This window comes from Epinephelus moara, chromosome 22 (assembly GCF_006386435.1).
Source record: "Epinephelus moara isolate mb chromosome 22, YSFRI_EMoa_1.0, whole genome shotgun sequence".
Classification (NCBI taxonomy): domain Eukaryota; kingdom Metazoa; phylum Chordata; class Actinopteri; order Perciformes; family Serranidae; genus Epinephelus; species Epinephelus moara.
In genome coordinates this window covers 11,519,041-11,538,971 of record NC_065527.1, presented here as the reverse complement: position 1 = coordinate 11,538,971, position 19,931 = coordinate 11,519,041, and positions in this window count along the sequence as shown.

The window sequence follows — 19,931 nt, the reverse complement described above, 5'->3', positions numbered from 1 at the left end:
CACTACACCAAATACAGCAACTACTTCTGTGTCCACGAGATGGCAGCAAATGCACATTAACAGATACCAGCCTGGCGAGCAGCTTGGTTGCTATGGAGGCCTCCTCTCCTACAGCTGGGGATTATACATTTGTTCTCCTCAGGGATGATAAAGACAGTGCTGAAGATGTTGACAAGAGATGCATTTATTAGCAAATTGAGATTTATTGCACACAACAGGGAATCTCAACAGACCCCATTAGAGAAATTAGGAAACCAGCTCAGTGGTGGCTTCTGTACTGTATTTGTTTTGCACATTTTCACTTACAGTGCATTTATCACACTCTGAGTCAAAATAGTTATTGCCTCTTTCCTACTTTGCCCAAAATGATTAAATATTAACTAATGCCCAGTAACACTTCTTTTCCTGTGTCATATTTTCAAAAGAGGGAACAGTCATTAAATAGAATAATTAGAATTAAATATGCAGAAAAACAATGTAATTCTGAGCTGTTTTGTGTATAATTCATTTATTTTTGCTTCTATTTTACAAGAACTTCAACATCTGTTTTCTTTGCGGAGAGTCTTTGTGCTAAACCTGTTGGCTGGCTCTTGTTTGAAATGTCAGAAATGCAAAAGTATTTCATATCACAGTCTTGTAAAAGTCTGTCTTTGTATCTTTGTTGTTTAAAAGGTGTCAGAATAATTGGTCTGACTAATTTCTGAAGTCAGAGTCATTTTTGTGTTTTGTTTTCCCATGAACTGTATGTACCTTCTGTGCATTCATGAAATCAGACTGACAGCGCACGACAAGACTAGTGCTGTGAGTAGCAGTATCCAAAAAGAGTGCACAGAATCTGCATTTTGCAGGGACCACAAGCAGGCACTGTTAATGATCTTCTAATTCATCACGCTCTAGTGAACTGTGAAGTGTTTGCCTCAATGCCACTTCTCCTACGAGTGTGTTTCAAAAGTGACAATGTCAGCAAAGTTCTGCAAATCCAAATGACAAAATGGTATTTTCTTGTAATCCTTATGAGTCACTTCCTTCGAGCAGTTGAGGATTGCAACATCAAGGAAGAGCTTGGTTTAGACCCTATTAACCCCCTGATGCAGTAAGCTATTGATCAAATAACGTGGATTTTAAAGCTTTAACTTGTAAGGTCCTTCTCTTGATGGAATTACTCAAATGTCATTTTTTCCATAAAAGTGCTACAGTGTTGGTTTATTTGATCTGGCCTGCATGGTGCCTGGTAACAAACTGCAAACCTCATTGGGAAATTCATTCATTTATACATACTGAAAGTTACGCAAACTACAACTTAATGAAAACAGACCTTCTGTTAAACTCCTTCCAGTGAAGTTTTTCAGAAAGTAATTTTTCAGTGTTGACGTGATAATACGGATAACAGAATGTTGGCTTGTAATGTCAGAATGTGTGCCGTCATCTCCTTTGTTAGGCGTCGCAAATTAGGTGACAGTTGGCTGGCCAAAATAGAGCTTCCTTTTTTTGACATATTCACACATATGTACAGTTACTTTTCCACTTTATTGAGGCACACAGGCGTCAGAATGGGCCGCAGAGGTTAGTGCTTCAGACTGGCATCAGGTAGCTATATCTCGAGCTTCTGATTGGCCAAAATCATCTGCTTGTTGTAAAATGGCTTTAAGGTTTTGCCTCATTTCCAGTTTTTTTTTGTGTCAGTTTTTTTGTTTAGCATACAAAGTTACGGCCCTTGTGTTCAAGGCAAGGAAATGCATCTTTTTCAAATGGATAAAAAGGTCACCACAGAAATGGCAGAAAAGTTCATTTTGTGTGTTTTTCTACATCTAATTTGTGGAATATGCATATGGAGCAGTACAGAGAAAAAAGCATGACCAATAACGCATGGCAACAAATAAGTGATAGGGTTGACTTCTTGTTGCACAGTGCACATAGCCTGGAAATCCAGACTCAAATCTGGAAAGATTTTGAGGTTGGCCCTCACCGATACACCCTTTATTCCCAAGGGGCGGCACTAACTGAGGCATTTCAAATGCCGCTGCACGCAATTGGATAGCACGATGGCCAATCAGAGCAAAAAACAAGGTGACGTATTCAGTGCAGTAAGCCCCATTTGTTTGCCGAACAGTGGGGCTAACCGATATATTATGCTTTTGCCGTATCCTGTCAGTGAAACGGCAAAAACGTCCTTCCTGGAAGCGAAGGCTTCTGGGGCAGTCTTCTGTTCCTCTCTCAAGGAAAAAGATAAGTGTAGTTGGCTTAGTGTTTCTTCCAAAGCTAAATTGAATGGACATGGCTCTTCGGCAGCTGCCATCTTGGCTGTTTACTTTTCGACTCCTACGGCGCAGCGCTGTCGTCATCATGTTACGCCCGCCCAGAGCCCGCCTCTGTCAGATAGACTGATCTGATTGGTCCGATGGCGATTCAGCGGGCTCTGCTCATCGGGGCCAGATCCCCTTGCAAAGCAAATTCGAATTTGCTAGGGGCGGGGCATCTGGATTTCCAGGTTACAGTGCACACAGTGTGTCTTAAATCTGAAGTTTCCAAACATATCGGAGATCACGGTGGTTCTCATAGGAGTGAACGGACTTTGGTTGACTTGTATACGTACACAGAGCTATGTCGAAATGAGGCGTTAGCTGTATATCTCCGTGTGTTGGTTAAGAATGCTCTTGACAGCGCTTAAATTGTATTTTTGGATTTTTATTTGTTTGGAACAGTGCTTGTGTAGACAGGATTGTTTGAGAACAAAGGAGGAAAAACCGTTTTTAAAAAATACCAGTGTACATGTGGACTAGATCTTTAGTGGGATTTATACTTGTGCATCAGCTCTATGCAGAGCCTACGCTGCAGCCTAAGCACGTGGCCTACTTGTGTGGTGGTGTGTCTGTCTCACTCTGCAGTTACACCTCCAAAACACTAGTTGGCGGTGGGGTTTCTGTGAAGTGCTGTAAAGATGATTCAACACCCAAACTTCCTCGCAGCATTCACAGACAAACACTTGTCTTTATCTGGACACATTTTCCCCACAAATACAACATGCTAATGTTATTAGCACAAGTCTATGGCATTTTATATTGTATAAATTAGCCTAGCGGCTAGCAGACTTTTTCTCTGCTCATATGAAGCCAGGGACAACAGCAACATGTAACAAAGGTAACGTGACAAAATTCGGCTCCATTACAACTCACAAGGTTCACCGACAGAAACATCTGCCTTATACTGAACACGTTCTCCCAACAAATATAATATAGCTAACATTATTAGCACAAGCCTATGGCATTTTACATTGTATAAATTAGCCTAGCAACGAGCAGAGATTTCCTCTGCTCATGTGAAGCCAGGATAAATCACACACAAGACTTGAAATGCTATTTTTGTGGAGGCTTTATTGTCTTTACAATTTAAAAGCTGTGGGTACGGTGTTGATTTGACGCAGAAGTATAAATCCTGCATCAGATGACAAAATGATACTACCTTAATGCCTGTATGCTAAATATGAAGCAACTGCCAGCAGCCCCTTAGCTAAGCATAAAGACTAGCATAATGAGTAAATACATTTTTCATCCTTTGGACAGAGCCAAGCTAACTGTTTCCCTATGTTCAGTCTTTATGTCAAGCTAAGCTAACAGGCTTATCCTGACTGAAGCTTCATATTGAGCAGACAATATAAGAGTGGTTGCAATATTTTCATGTAACTCTAGGCAGGGAAGCAAATAAGCACATTTCTCACAATGTCAATCTATGGTTTTAAACAATTCTATCAGGTCACCTTCAGCGAACAAACAGCCTGTCAGGCGTCTGTCTGATGCACATCTACCGAGCGTGGCTCACTAGTGCTGCTCTGTTATGTGAAAATCTGCCACAGCACAGTGAATTTCAGGAAATGGAGAGATCAAATGCATGGAAATGCGTCTATATCCAAAAACCTGCTGTACCGATCTTCTCACGGGTGAAAACTGAGAAGAATCGTCATCCAGTTGTTGTCTTTCTCATTATAAACGATTCCCCAGCCTCCTCAAACTTCGAAAAACAGACAAGGAAAACATTGGCCTCGCCCGATTCTCTCAGTCCCTCTCAATCTTTCTCCGTCTCCGTCTCCGTCTCCCTGCTCATGTTTAAACTCTCAGGGGAATATGACTTAACTGTTACTTCTCTCAATGAAAGCAATCACATTTTGTTTTACAAGCGGAAAACAAACTTATCGCAGCTTACTGGGAGAACACGACGCATCATGCCACCCGAATACAACCAATACGTGATCATCACATATCCTCCCCTTATGTATGCACGCAGTTATTATCTGGCCGCCGCACAAATGCGCAAAACAGAACAGAGCAAACACACACACAAACATTCGTGCTCATGCATTTAAGTAGCGCCTAATTGAGATATTATGAGTGACCAGGGAGGTTTTGGTTCTGCGCTGGTATTCTGCTCTCTGCTCCCACTTTTCCTGAGAAAAATCAGTTTCACACAGAGAGGCTGAGTCCGTTCCCTCTCTAATAAGATGCCTGAGAGAAGAGGGGAGAATGGAAGACATCATTAAAGTCTGATGCAAAGACAGGAAGACACACACAAACACACACCCACCCACCGTATGATGATGACAGACAGGGTAAATATTATTCTTGAGTGCAGGTGTGAGGAGTAGCGGCAAAGTGATAACAGTGAAGGCCATTAACAGCCCAGCGGGGTTTGAGGCCGACCCCGAGGCCCGCACTGTGTCAGGGCTTCCATTGAGAAAGCATAGTTTTCAGTTAGAGCAGAGGGAGGAGAAGTACACACTGACAGACTGATGATATACAGGCCGAGGATATTAGTCTGTCTGGTATGAAACACATTCATTAGGGGGTTTCGTGGTTATTCTCTGGATGTGAAAATCGCTCAAGTCAGTTGGAGGATAACGCTCCTTTGACATGTAAAATTAGTGGGGAATTCAGCAGATGAAGACATTTTTGGGTGCGATTTGCTTGTCCGTCATGAAGCAAACAGTGCAGTTCATTTGAGGGTGTGTGCATGTGTGTGTGACAGATGTGATAAATGTTCACACATGCCCTCAGACTTTCCTTCCTCCTCGTTCGAAGAGCTTCGACCCCTAAAAGACTCCCATTGAAATCCTTCCATTGTGCAAAATCACTTTCAAAAGCACCAATCTCGAAGTGCATTTACAAAGTCAGCGAGTGTCAGATCCAACTCTCACCGAGCCTGCTACCTGACTTGAACCTGATGTAGTGGCGAGACCCAGCTGTGCAGTGAGAACTGGCCCAGAGTCACAGGCTGACAAAGCGATGACTGCTGCGGGGATTTAAAAACACACCGTTTAGCAGCCACTGACCCCAGCCTGAGCTAGGTGAGGTGTTTCTAAGCAACAAAGCATGGCAACACATCGCATGTCGGACCAAAGCCCAGAGCTGCGCTCCACAACCATCAAAGATAAGAGATGAGGGGGAAGGGGCAGCAGATTGTAACTATTGCTGTAATGTGTTTGCATTGGCTAACACATACATATATTTCATACTCTGACATTATTATGGTAGCTAGATACACGATTATAGCCGTGTCCTCCACAAGTTTTCCCAGCCTCCCCTGAATTTGATTTAACTTTTCTGGGCGTTGAAATGCTGTTTTCAGCAACCATAACTGGTGTAATATATTGGCCTGTGGGGGTGGTCTGGCATGAAGCGATGCGGCCTTTAAATCCTATTCGAACTTATAGTGTGAGATTTCCAATCCTGAAACATCATAAATAACAGTATATCAAAGCTATCACACTATATGTGTGGCAGATGCAAAGCGAAAACAGGCAGATGTTTGAGTAATGTTTTCAGGCTTTGTTAAAGATTATGCTGCAATGTGTTACACATTTGAGCCGGTGCACTGTTATGTGGCACTTAAAATAATAGTTAAACATTTTTGGAAACACACCACTTGTCATTATTGGCGAGTTTGATGAGGAGATTGATACTACAGTGCCATACTGTTGTTTCGATGACCTGAAATTTCAAAGCCCCATTAGTATGAAGAATGTCACACTGGATCCATTTCTGCTATGGTTTGTTATCCTAAAAACAAAAAAAGACATCCACGGGAGCGTATCTATGTTCCCAGGGTTCTATGTTCCCCATTTAACCCTGCAAAAAAGGTTCTGTGTTCCCCGCTTACACAAAAAAGGTTCTATGTTTCCCGGGTTCTATGTTTCCCTCTTACTAAAAGAAAGGTTCTATGTTCCCCGCTTATCCAAAAAAGGCAGGAAACATAGCAGTTGCAATAATATGTTGTTTTAACATCTCTAAACACACACAATGGAACATAATGGGGAGAAATTACAATCAGAAACTTACCCTTTGGGCGATCTATGGTGGGCAATCTGGGCAATTATATCCTTTACAGAAGGTTTTTTAATCCAGCCGTTAAATGCAGTGTTTCAGTCAGTGCAGATTTCTTCGAGCAGCCAAAGACCAACTGGTAAGAAAAGAATAATTATCATGGCCGAAATAAAGATAAATAAGCTGTTAAGTGCAGCGTTTTTTCGGGAACTCTGTTCAGTAAATCCACCATGATTATTTATTCGTTTTGTGATAAAAATAAATGCGTCTATGTTGTTGATCACGGATGTTGATATCAACTGTTCAGTTTCATGTTTCATACATGTTTCCCTGTACCCATAAGCAAACGAGGAAACGCATTAACTGTACATAATTATTTATCTTTATTTCGGCCATGATCAATATTCTTTTGTTTACGAACACTGGTAGATAACTATCTTGCCACCAGGTGGTCTTTGGCTGCTCCTGATGCTACCGTCATAAAAACAAGAGAGGAAGAAATCTGAGCAAACTGAACAGTTGATATCAACATCCGTGATCAACAACATAGACGCATTTATTTTTGTCACAAAACTAATAAATAATCATGGTGGATTTACTGAACAGAGTTCCCGAAAAAACGCTGCACTTAACAGCTTATAGTAATTTCTCCCCATTATGTTCCGTTCTGTGTGTTTAGAGATGTTAAAACAACATATTATTGCAACTGCTATGTTTCCTGCCTTTTTTGGATACGCGGGGAACATAGAACCTTTTTTTAGTAAGAGGGAAACACAGAACCCGGGAAACATAGAACCTTTTTTGTGTAAGCGGGAACATAGAACCTTTTTTGCAGGGTTAAATGGGGAACATAGAACCCGGAAACATAGGGATGACCCCGGTTGTTTTCACTGACCTCTCCCTGCTTTTCAAGTAACAAAAACAAAAACTAAAACAAAAAAACCCCTAACTCTAGCCACACATTCACCACGGTGTTGTTGAAAAATGTAACGTATCCACGCTTTACAGAATCTTAGCCCTACAATGCAAACAGTGTCTATTTTCAGAGAAATGTGTTAATTTATTGGAAAACTGGCTGTCATGGAAATGGGCTTTTGGTCCAGTTGGATAATTTTTCCAGACTAACGTGCCGTAAACAATCACAACAATGGGCATACCCTGATATCACAGTATGTACTTTACTAAAGCTAGAGCTAGCAGACGGTTTGCTTAGCTTAAAGACTGGAAGTAAGGGAAAACAGCTGACCTGGATTTGATCAAAGGTTAAAAAAAACAAACAAAACAAAAAAAAATCTGGCTACCAACACTTCCAAAGCTAACTAATTAACTTACTTTAGCATTGCTAGTAGGTGTAGCTACTTCCTCTTGCTTCAAGTCCTTTTGCTAAGCTAAGCTAAGCGCCTACTGGCTGGAGCATCATCTTTAGTGTGCACTTGTCTCATTCTTCATTAACTGTCCATTTTAGTTTGGAAACTTTTGGAAAATCCAACATATTTTTTGAGAAATATATTGAGCAATATTTTTAGGAGTATAACACTGGAAGTGCATTTCATCACCATGTCTTTTCTATCACAAAAAACAAAGTGATGGAAATTAGGGCTGCACAATATGATCGCTTTTTTTTTTAATCGTCATTGCAATAACAACTTGTGCAATTAACCTATTGCAAAAGACTCAGATATTGACAGTGGAAAACTGCAATTAGATATGTAACATTCTTTTTTTTATTGGTGCCTCTTGTGGACAATTCAATGCTCAATTTTTTTTTAATCAAAATTAATAAATCTTTTAATATATTTTAATAAAAGAATGTTGAAAATAGTTTTCTTTCATTTTTTTTTATTCAACAATGAATTTGTTGTATTTAAGCAGCACTGAAAAATACTGACAGAAGCACAAAGGCAGCACTGAGTGCACTTTAATATCTGTTTATTAGTGCAAGTAATATCATTATCCTGATATTCAACAATGTTGTCATATTTTGCATATTTCCTTATATCATGCAGCTGCAATGAATATGAGGCTGTTTGGAAATGACAGTCAATAAACACATTCTTGATTCAAATACAGCAAAAATACACATAAAATGCCACCTTTTATGTAATAATAATAATAATGTCAGATCTATTATTTAATTCTTTGTATGTTTGTTTTGGTGTCAAGTGAGTGTGACAAAAATAAAAAATAAGAATTGCTGTTCTGTTTTTCTGATTTTTGACAAGGGCACAAAAATCACAACATTAATAGAATCACTCAGATATGAAAGCAATTATTAATCATACAAAGTTTGACAAAAACGTTGAATTTGTATTCTTGCACTTGCATTAAGAGTCTTCTTGTCATAGCACATTTTTTACATTAGTTTAAGTTTGAGGAATGTCTCTTTTCTTTTGAAGAAGTTTCTTGCCCTTGTAGATGCCTCCCATACTTTCATGGCTATTCTTTCAGGGTCCTTCATGCCTACTATTCTTTCAGTTCACATCTCCTTGCAATGTGAATTAAAGTATCAGATATTTTCTGTTCCTTACAATGTGCTGTCACTCTCTTGGAAAAGAAGCCAGGCTCAGTAACATAAAGCTAACCTTAACTCCCCTCTGCCCTGCTCAAGCATAACGAAGCACTAACACCCTGCTGATTGCCGTCTGCACCGTTTTCTACACCCAGCCAAGAACAAGAATAAGCTGGGGGGCGTTTTGGACCTGCGGTTCCCTCCTTCAGAAAAATGAGTGAAAAATGTTGTATTAGTCTGACAACCATGCAGCACAGAAACTGTTGTTGCATTGAGGCAATGCAAAATAAATCGAAATAAATCTACAGTGGAATACTGGCCAATATTGTCTCAAAAAGCCCTGAACCCAAAATGAGCCAAGACAAGCCAACAATGGTCATGAACAGTCCAGCTCTGTGCCCCCTGGATGATCCAGATGAGTGACTTAAAAGGCACATACCAGGATTCAGCTGGATCTGCTCAGCTTCAAATATGTGTATGTGAGACAGACGGGGGGCGCTGTCCTGCTGGATCTCATCCCAAAGAGCTGATGTTAAGATGGCATTTGACATGTGTCGTCTTTATCGTCAGCACTATTCTTCAAAGCTGTTTAAATGATGTCATGAATTACTTGCTGTGTGTATGACGATGAATGTGATGGTGCTGTGGTGAAGTGGTGCCGTGACATAACAGGAGGCAGGACAATTTCATGCAGGTTTGCTGTAATCAAACCCATTTCCTGCATTTAGGCACCGAGGAGGTCTTCATACAGCCAGCTGACATGTTTTCACAAGTGCACCTTTCACTTGATATTCAGTTTCTCTGTCCCTGTCTCATACACACACGCATGCACACACCAAAAAGCACATGCAGCTAAAAGACATTAGAAATACAATAAATGCACAGATAACTTAGGGAAACAGCAAGTGAGAGCAAGACAAGAAGCAAAGTGAGGGCAGATATGTTCCATTAGCTTTAAAAATGATTTTGAAATGCGGCTGCTTCTAAAATTGAACATGCCATACTTATTTATGTATTACTCAAAGCTGCAAAACTAATCAATATTTTTAAAGCATCCCGAGCTTGCACTGGGTTTCATATGACATCAGAACGACATTGAACTCTTATGTCAGACAGATGTTACATTTTAGTCAAAATGAAAGTCAAGTTGATGGTTTTTCAAATGTCTCATGATGTTAGAATTTCACATTGTGTGTACATTAAAGGAGAATATCAAGATATAAATCGTAGCGTGGGCTGGAGTGTATAACGCTTCAGGGTCAAACCAAGTTTACAGATGTTATGTAAACTAGATGTTATGTCAGAACATCAACAAACACCAGTGACCACTCGGTGAGTTTCATGGCTTTGAAAACGAACGTTTAGGGTGGTTTTAGGACAGGTTCACACATGGCCATAGGCAGCAGTGTTAAGCCAGGCAGGGGAAAGCCATATTCTCCAAAAATGAGCAATCGTCACTATTTTGGTCTTAACAACTCTATTTCATCATTAACAACCCAGACATGGGGCTCAAAGTGCAAAATACCAGACTACTCCTTTAACATTATAACGTTTGCAGATATAGGGTTTTGGTCTCCATACTTTACTTTACCATTAAATGTTGTTATTTCCCACACATCTGCAACCTCTGAGTCATTTTCGACAACAATCTCTCATTCGAAAAACATGTCAATCACATCACCAGTACTGCCCTCTTCCACCTAAAAAACATAGCTCGTCTCCGCCCATCACTCTCCCCCTCTGCTGCTGAAACTCATCCATGCCTTCATCGCATTCAGAATTGACTACTGCAACAGCATTCTTTAGGGTACACCATCCAAACTCCTAAATAATCTCCAATACATCCAGAACTGCCCGTTTGCTCACCCATTCCCGACCCCGCGATCACATCACCTCTGTCCTTCAGAACCTCCACTGGCTCCCTGTTCCACAACACATCCAATTCAAAGTCCGTCTCCTCACTCATAAAGCCCTCCATAACCAGGCCCCCTCCGACCTCACTGACCTGCTCCGCCGCCACACTCCTTCCTGCAGCCTCCACTCTTCAGATGCCAACCTCCTGACTCCACCACTCAGGACCAAGCATTTTTTATTGTCATCTGTTTTGTCATCATTTTTAACCAATAGAAAGTGTCTTTGAGTACCTCGAAAAGCACTTTATAAATACAATGTATTATCATTCTTATTATTATTCGTCAAGATGATGTCATGAGACGTTCAGAGCACGCAGGATTTTGATTACTTAATATCAACGTCAGTATTTAAGTCAAATTGACGTTGTTGTCCTTAGATTGAATTTTGGTCACCAGATGTCTGAACCTAAATTCAACCACACATGAACATTTAAAGACATTTGCAGCCAGCTGGGAAGAATCTTTTAGCTCACCGTTATGTTTTATGGCACAAAATTTACTGGTTTTTGGTTCCGTCTCACAGCCCACATCAACCTAATTTCCAGCTGTTTTCGGTTAAATAGCTCTGAAAACTCACTTTGCAGTACCTGCCCGGCACCAAACAGAAGATTGGTAAGTCACAGTCTGACAGCTGATGAGATTAAAAAAATGCATATTTGCATATTTTATCAAAGACGGAGGAGGAAGAGAAATAAATAGAAGAGCCAAACATGTCAGAGAATGATTTCCTCTTCCTCTCTCTGTCGTAGATCCTGTTGCATGCTGTTCACAGGGGTCAGAGACGGACTGCTGTGAGTATGTTCTTAGGCGTGCTTGTGTGTGTGTGGATATTACCGCACTATTAAAACACACAAATAAATAGGAAATAAATTAGATTTTAGATGGAAACTCTTAGGAAACAAAGCTCTCTAATTTTATCCGTGCTGTATCGGTCTCATATAACACGCCTGAGGATCAGGAAAATAGATGATAAACTCAAGAGTCAATTTCTGCATTAGTTACAAAAGACAAAGTTGTCAAACAGAAAAGATGTATCATAATTACTGCACTACACCAGGATGGCACGCACAAATGGATTGTTAACAATGCCACATTTAAACTGTTAAAGAGAACTGTAATTAAATCTTACGCCTGCTGTGACATCCCAACATCAGCTCTGAATGGGATTAAGCAAAGAATAAAGCAGAGCGTGATTCATTTTTTACAAGTGGTGAGCACAAGCTCTTATTCATATTCTAGCATATATACTCTTTCTCATGCACGTACTTAAGAATAATTAGTCCAAGATGGTCAAGGTAATCGCTCAAACGTACCAGTGAAAAAACTCCACATAACAGAAAAACATCCAGCTGGCTGCCTAAGCCTGCAGTGACAGATACAAGCCTGTATATCATGAGAGAAATTAGAGGACACACAGAACAGATGGCAGAGAAATATATACCTGACAATAAATATCTAATCCTGGCATGTTTCAGTATCTACATGCCCGCAAAACGTATATCCTGAGACAAGTGATGACTCTCTCAACTGTATTTAATATAAACTTTAAAGGTGCAGTCTTCAATATTTTTAAACTTTCTATGAATCACATGGCTGTGTGTAATTTGAAAGGGGATGCTTACAGTGACAAACTCACAGAGAATTACCACCAGACTCATTTCCTCTCAGCTCTACTTGGCATTTTAGCATCTTTTAGCTTATTGTTTTGGTTTTACGGCCTGTTTCGTTTATGGCCTGCCCTTATCAACCTCATTTACAGCCAGGAAAAAACCTACTACTGTATATACTTCCTGCCAAGCACCAAACAGCAGACAAGCAAAGTTAAGCCCTGCTTCCTCCGAGCATAACGGTTCAGTTCAGTTCGGTACACTTTTTTTCAGTTTCCACTGTGAAAAGTTGTGGATGGTACCAATGGACTGTTCCGTACTGTCCCCATTTTTGGTCCCCCCTCTGTTAGGTAGCACACAGATCTGGTACTAGAAGGTGGAGCTGTGAACACTGCAGTCTGATTGGTCAATAGAGGACGGTCACTCTGCTCAGGGCTGAGTTGTGGCTGGTTTTAGGCTCATGTAACCACTGTTCATACTGTGGAGAGTTTTATTCCTGTAACTATAAAATGAAAGGATGTTTTGCTGCCTCTTGCAGCAGCTGGAATCTGAGAAAAAAGTAACTTAATTCACTGGGCCGACTGCCGGCAACTTTTAAGGTGGAACGTTAACTTGTAATGTTACTCAATGCACGAGTTGACGACATGAATCAATCAGCACAGCTTCACTTTCAATGTGACAGCTCAGACCATTACTTTAGTTTCTATATGACATACACTTTCAGTAATGAGTGGATAGTTTCGACCGAGACGGTACATATCCCAATCAGACGTTGCCCTAGACTTTTTTGTCGCCGGTCATTTTGACCGACAGGGTCATAAAAATCCGGTCATAATCTATTTTTACCGGTCATTTTAATTTTTGTTTTTGAATGATAATAAAGATATTCAAAGACATTTAGTTTTCATTCATTCGTTTTTAATAAATCCAACAAGTTATAAAGTGTGCATTAATAAGGACATGAACGAAAAGATGAACAGACATCCACACACCCGTGCCATTAGGCTTCTCCCTGGAAGCCGAACTGAAGCGCTGCCTCCGCGGGCACTCCGCGGGCACTCCGCGGGCACTCCGCTCTGCTCAGCGGCCTGTGTGGACAGTCAGATAGGTTAACATGGGCGCTGACTGAAAACTGCCTCCGCTGCTGGGCGCCGTGCTTCGGTTCCGCGTCCGGTGTGTCCAGGGTGTTACGTCAACAACGCTACATGAAACAGATGAATGACTTTTTCTCTGTGAAAACGGCAGCCACTTAAACCACTGACTGTGCACTCTGCTGCCAAGTGGGCAGGGGTGGTAATTGCAACCGGTCAAAATGACCGACAGCCTTCAGATTTTCCGGTCATTGTTGTAAAAAACCGGTCAATGACCGAGAATATCCGGTTAACGCGACCCCTGATCCCAATCCTCACTTGGAGAAAAAAAAAAGCATCATGGAGTGTTGTTCCTGTGGGCTCCAGCAACACTTAACCCCCGAGCTTGCCTGAGAAGGACTAAATGCACAAAGCCACTATTTTTAAATATCCCATGGAGAGAGACTCTCACTGCAGCCTGTTTTATTTTGTTCTGAACTTTGTGCCACTCCGTTCTGTGGACGATAAACAAGGTGCAGACTTCCATCTGTGTCACCGGTAATAAGGAAATACAGTGAGTGCTGCACGGAGCAGTGAGTGACAACAACCCCGCCAACATTTAAGGGTACTGTTTGAGGTGGAAACACTAGGGTCTAGGTACCATGTCTGAAGGGTTACTTTTGGTTCCAAAGGTACCATACTGAAATTGTTTGGTGGAAACGGAGCTTTAGTGGCCAGCTGGTGAACGCAGTTGAACATTTAGCTGCTTCAGAGCCAGATATTTCCTTCAGGAGTTTGTGGAAACCAAAACAGAGCTTAAAAAGTGAATAATGGAATTACATTGCTCTAAATTAATAATGTTGCACCACGTCTGCTAGCACATTCGCTACACATTAGTTTTGTAAAGTGATAAGACAGTGTTGTCCCCCAAGTGGCCAGAAACGGTTAAGTTGGACTGTACACATTTAGGGAACAGTATGGCAGATTTTTAAGTACATCATAACATAAAATAAAAGTACAAACTTGAACAAAAACAATCTCTGCTTATCGTCATCTATGATACTGATGAAAGGCAGACTGTCCACAGAAGTCCTGAAACAAAGGCAGAACACAAAGCCAATAAGAACACAGATTTTACATATCTAATTCAGTGAACGTGTTTTACACTTTGCCAGTTTGGGCCATATGACACTGAATATGTCAGCATTGTTTCTTTTCCACGTGAAGTTTATTTTGACTCTGTTTTCGTTATCTGCCTGAAACCATTAGGAAAAGATCAAATAAACTGGCCGCCCACATGGGTGCAGACATGGAAGTCAAGCCTGCCAACGGCCTACAGTCTCCATGAGGCCAGGATAAGGACAGAAGGTTCTGGTTTAGTCCTCTGGACCTGCTACAACTACTCTTGTGTGTTTGGCCCAACTTAAAAATTAGAAATGATTACTCTGTAATGTATGATATAAAGCACGACTGACAAATAGGGCACAGTTGGAAACCATCACACTCAATAATAAAATATGTATAAAACTTAAAGGCACCTATCCACACACATTTACAGACGCACCTGGTTAAAACCACCACAAATTCCCCTTGAGACTTTTAGTGTTCTACAGATCCCATGCTGACATTGTCTGACATTTAATTTCTTAGTAGAAAGCATTAAAACCAGTTAATAACCAACATTCCCCCAAAAACACGCACACAGTCACATTCAGGCTCTTGAGTAACACCAGATGCTCCACAACCAGTGTAGTGTCAAGCAGAATTTTAGTTGTAGTGCTGACTTTTGCTGTGGTGTAGGGTCGTGGAAGCTTGAATGTGCTTGCAACAAACTGAGCAATGGATTATTTCAGGCGCGATAGTAACTACGTCCTTTCTCTAACGTCACATGACCACACCACATCGTAAAGAAAATAAGGACAACAAGAGGTTGTTTATAATTTTGAGAATGGTGTTGGATGTTTCTCTGTTGGGCTTATGGCTCGCTGCATCTCCTCTCTTTTCAAGGTTTCTATGAAACAGACCAGCTGTAACATTCCCATCATCTCCTCCTCCTCCTCCTCCTCCTCCTCCTCCTCTGCCTCCTCCTCTCCTCGTCCAGACTCCACTGTGGAGGATTCTCATCCCATCCCTCAGGCTGATCTTGCACGATAAGAAAACCCCAACCTATGGCTCCATGTCCTCTTATACCCCCACCAACTTCTGCCTTCATTGGACTCTGTGAACTCTGTCTCCATTCTTACTTGTCTTCATTTGCGTTATCTCTGACCATTCCCCGTGACCATTTTCTGTCCCCTGTCCAGCTTCATCCATCTCTTTATCTTCCACTCTTTCACTCCTTGTCATTCCTCCCTCTTCTCCCAATAACATGCAACCTTCAAAGCTCTCGCAGTGCACATTTGTCACTGACATTTTGGTGAGAGCTGCCATACCTTTTCCCTCTCATACTGCGTGCTTGATTGAAACCTTCTGTGGCCAGTGATCCATATTGCTGACAACTTTTTACTTTAACACCTCCATCTGACTTGATACTTCCTCCATATAAAGAGCTGGGTGGCCTGGCATGCAGGACACAGAATAGTTTCTGTATTATTTGTATTCAAACATCACCCTGAGCTGCATTACAGATGTAACACCAGTCAAAATTTGTGTAACAAAACAGGCTTTCTAAATTTGACAAGACTGGGTCAAAACCTAGAATTTGTCTGGACCATGCACAAAACGCTAGAGGGCTTTTAATTTGAAACAAGGGCTTTTAATTTGAAACAGGTAGTGGTGGCATATACCCAGAAACTCAAGTAAAAATATTTTAGCATGAAAAACACACTCACACAGCAGCGCTTTCTCTGGAGCTGTACTCACTGATCAGGCTCCTTTTTACTTGATCTAACACAACCCTGCCTCCTTAGCTCTGGTCGGGGATGTAGACCAAGTCCCTGCATGACTGGTGGAGGCTGTGCAGCCAGTGGCCGCTATCGGTGCCAAGTTTCGCCGATAATGATAGCTTTTAAAATGTCCTGTTGGCGCAGATTTCCAGAAGGAGACTTTTGTTACTGTTTCGATATTGCCTAATTTTTACTTCAATTTCAATTTCTTTTTCTTCATAACGGTGACGACACCTGTTCTGACACTGTAACACATACAGTAATAGTCACTAATGTTCTTATAAATTTTGGCCTGTGTCATACAGACATGGCTGTTTCCCAAACACACTTATGAGGTGATACTCTTTCTCCTTCATCCAAAACTGCCATTTCGACCATGTCTGGCAAATTTGCTTGCTACCTTGCTAGTTCCACCATGCTGTGATGCTAACGTTACAGTGATTACAGAAAATGAGTTATTACTAGGGATGTCCCGATCCGATATTTGGATCGGTATCGGCCGCTGATATTAGCAAAAAACGTGCATCGGCATCGGATCGGACTGCATGGAAAAATGCCGATCCAAGAACTCCGATCCAGTTTTTCATGGAATCCGATCCAGGTATTCCGGCCAGCACAGCACTCTCTGATTCAAGCAGTCCATTCCAGTGATCCGCTCCAGCACTTACTATCAATCCACCAGGCCAGCATGCAGACACACAGGAAACAGCAGCACCAGGCTGGCACTGACACTACTAAAATAACTGAAAAGGAAAGGCTGCATTGTTTGTTAAATGTCAACAATGTCTTGTGGTGTTAATCTATTTTTTATTTATTAGGGGGCCAAAGCACAAGTGTGTGGAGTCTTGCTGCTATTTTAATTTCAATGTTAGACATTTTAAAGATTTCTTGTGTCGATTCATTTTCTATTTATTAAGGGGCCAAAGCAGCCAAAGCAAACCAGCTATATTTTTTATTTAATGTTAATGTTCAAGTTAAAGTCTGTTTATTTAACCCTGTTAACAATAAACAGGTCAGTTTCTCATACCAACTGTTGTGGATCATGCTAACTAACCTGATTAAGTAGTTGTTCTTGTTAGAGTAATATCGCTTGATCAAACCTTTTCTAACATGACTGACAACAAAATAAGTGAATATGTATAATACGTGCTTGGATCGGATTGATATCGGTATCGGCCAAAACTCAAGGCTGTAATATCGGTATCGGATTGGAAGTGAAAAAGCTGGATCGGGACATCCCTAGTTATTACTCATCGGATCATAGCGATGTGTTTTCTTAGGCCCGTGCCTACCAAAGAATGTTTTTTTCCAGATGAAAACGTCAGGCGCTCCTCAGGAAACACCCAGCTGGGAGCATTTGAGAGCGCTTTGGAGGTGCAGAACTTTTCATCAAGATAGTTGTGTCTGGCTGCTATGATACCGAATATCTATGGAAGTAAACATGCCGGCACAAGGTAAAGTACTTGCTCTGGATGAGAGGAAGGCTGAAGCATGCAGGGAGAGAGGATGGACGAAGGATGGACTATAGGTCTATATATACACAGTATATTAACAGATTTCTCCTCCATTGTTGTCCAGCATCTGTACACTTCTCCACTGTGACTGAATGGCCGAAGTGACCATGACAAGTGCAACGTTTTTGACCGAAGTTGAATATTTTTCAACACTCAGAGCTCAGACAAGAAACGTCCAACCAGCACCTTTAAGCCCAAAATTCACCCATAGCACATCGTCGCATTGACAGCGTTTGTAGCGTGGCGTAAATCCGTGGCACACCCATAACAAAGCATTACAAAAAACCGCCAGCCTAAGAAAAAAAAAAACACTTTGGTGGACATAATCCCTTATGCTGTGACAAGAGCGGTGGATGAAGCATTAAGCTAAGCATTAATACGGTAATACAGGACTATTCGTGTCCACGGCTCTGTCAGCACCTATTTATTCCAAAAGAGCAACAGCCAATGAGGAAACGCCAACCCTCACATCATCACACACTTCGACCAGTGGTGTTATTTCATCACTCACAGACAGATTTTTGTGTTTTTCGGGTTGGCCTTGCACGGCACAATCCAGCCAAAAATTGTGAAAAGAAGCTGGAACAAAGATAAAATTGAGACACAAGGGGCAATTTTCTTCTGCACTTGATTTCCAGGTAGGGAAAAACAATTCTGAGAGATGTACTCTTCTTCAAACAAGACAATTACAAGGTCTACTATCAAGGCTGTTTTGTGAGTTAACAGCTGCAAATCCACATTCACTGCGAGGATTTTGTATGTTTCCTGATCTTACAAAACCATAATTGGTTGTGGAACAAAAATAGCTTTATATGATGGAGGCATGCAGTCATAAAGGCTTATGCAAATCAATATTCAATCAGCGCTGATAAACTACAAAAAGGTTAATAACATGTTTGATAGAGGGGCCAGGGACAGTTTCATGGCACAAGTCATGATAATGAGCTTATATTATGAGACACATTTATGTGTGTGTGATTGTGTTTTTCAGCCCACGACTGCTTGCACCTGTAGGACATTTTGTCCTCGCAGCAGTTCTCTTTTTTCTTTACCTTCCACCAAACACAAACTGACTCTTAAACAACCTGGGACTCGAGAATTGAATTCAGAGGTAGTGCTGAAATTGGTGTTTTAGTTCATGCAAGTCTAAACAGGCCAATGTTGTGTTTTAATATTGTTTGGATCCCACCTGATGTCAAGGCCACTTTTCCGGAGCTGCTACTGTGGCAAGGGACCATGCAATGACTAAATGAGAAAAAACAAAAACAGACACGCAGAACCACACGCGGCCCCCTTTGCTTCAGTCGGAGCAGCCGTGAGTGGTTATCAGTATTGGAGGGATCTCGAGCCCTCCCTCATCACCATCAATCTGTCTAAATGACTCCTCTCTCTGGCCTGTCTCTCCACTGCTGCTGTTGCTCCTCCATTTTATCCACACATTTTATCTCCCTCTGAGTCATATCAACATCTCTCTCTCACCAGCTCTCTCCCTCTCTTTAATTCCTTCGTTTACAACCACTTTTTTTTTTTTTGCCCATTTTCTTCACCAGTTCCTTCCATTCCTCTCTCAACTCTTTGCTCTATCTCTGTCATTCATGTCTCCCCGTCCTCCCTCACCCCATCCGTGTGATGAAACTGCTTCATGACTAAGTGAGCCCCAGTGTGATGGATTACCTAATGGGAACGGATGAAGCATTAAAACTATAATTCACCGGGACATAATGTTCCACAGAGTTCAGCGAGATCCACTCAGGATGGTCCTGTATTTGTGTTTGTGTCAGATTGTAAGATTATCGCTGTATGTGCACACGTCTGAGTGTAATCTGTGCATTGCCTGGATGCTGTGTCAAAGTCTTACTCAGATGTTTTGTGGACAGTTTTGTTTCAGCATGTCATTAAAAAATTTCACATCGAGGATCATCATTCTCCGTTAGCTTCACTGTGAACCAGAGGATGGAAGACTTAGCACAGCCAAAAATGCTCCCTCTCAGCAAGGCAGGAATTTGCTATCCTCCATTTCCCACCATGTCTCATTACACTTAGATACATAAATGATAAAGTGTGATATATGTTTTGTTTTCTATCCGTCTCACTGGCTGCATATGTCTCACTTGCTAGTTGT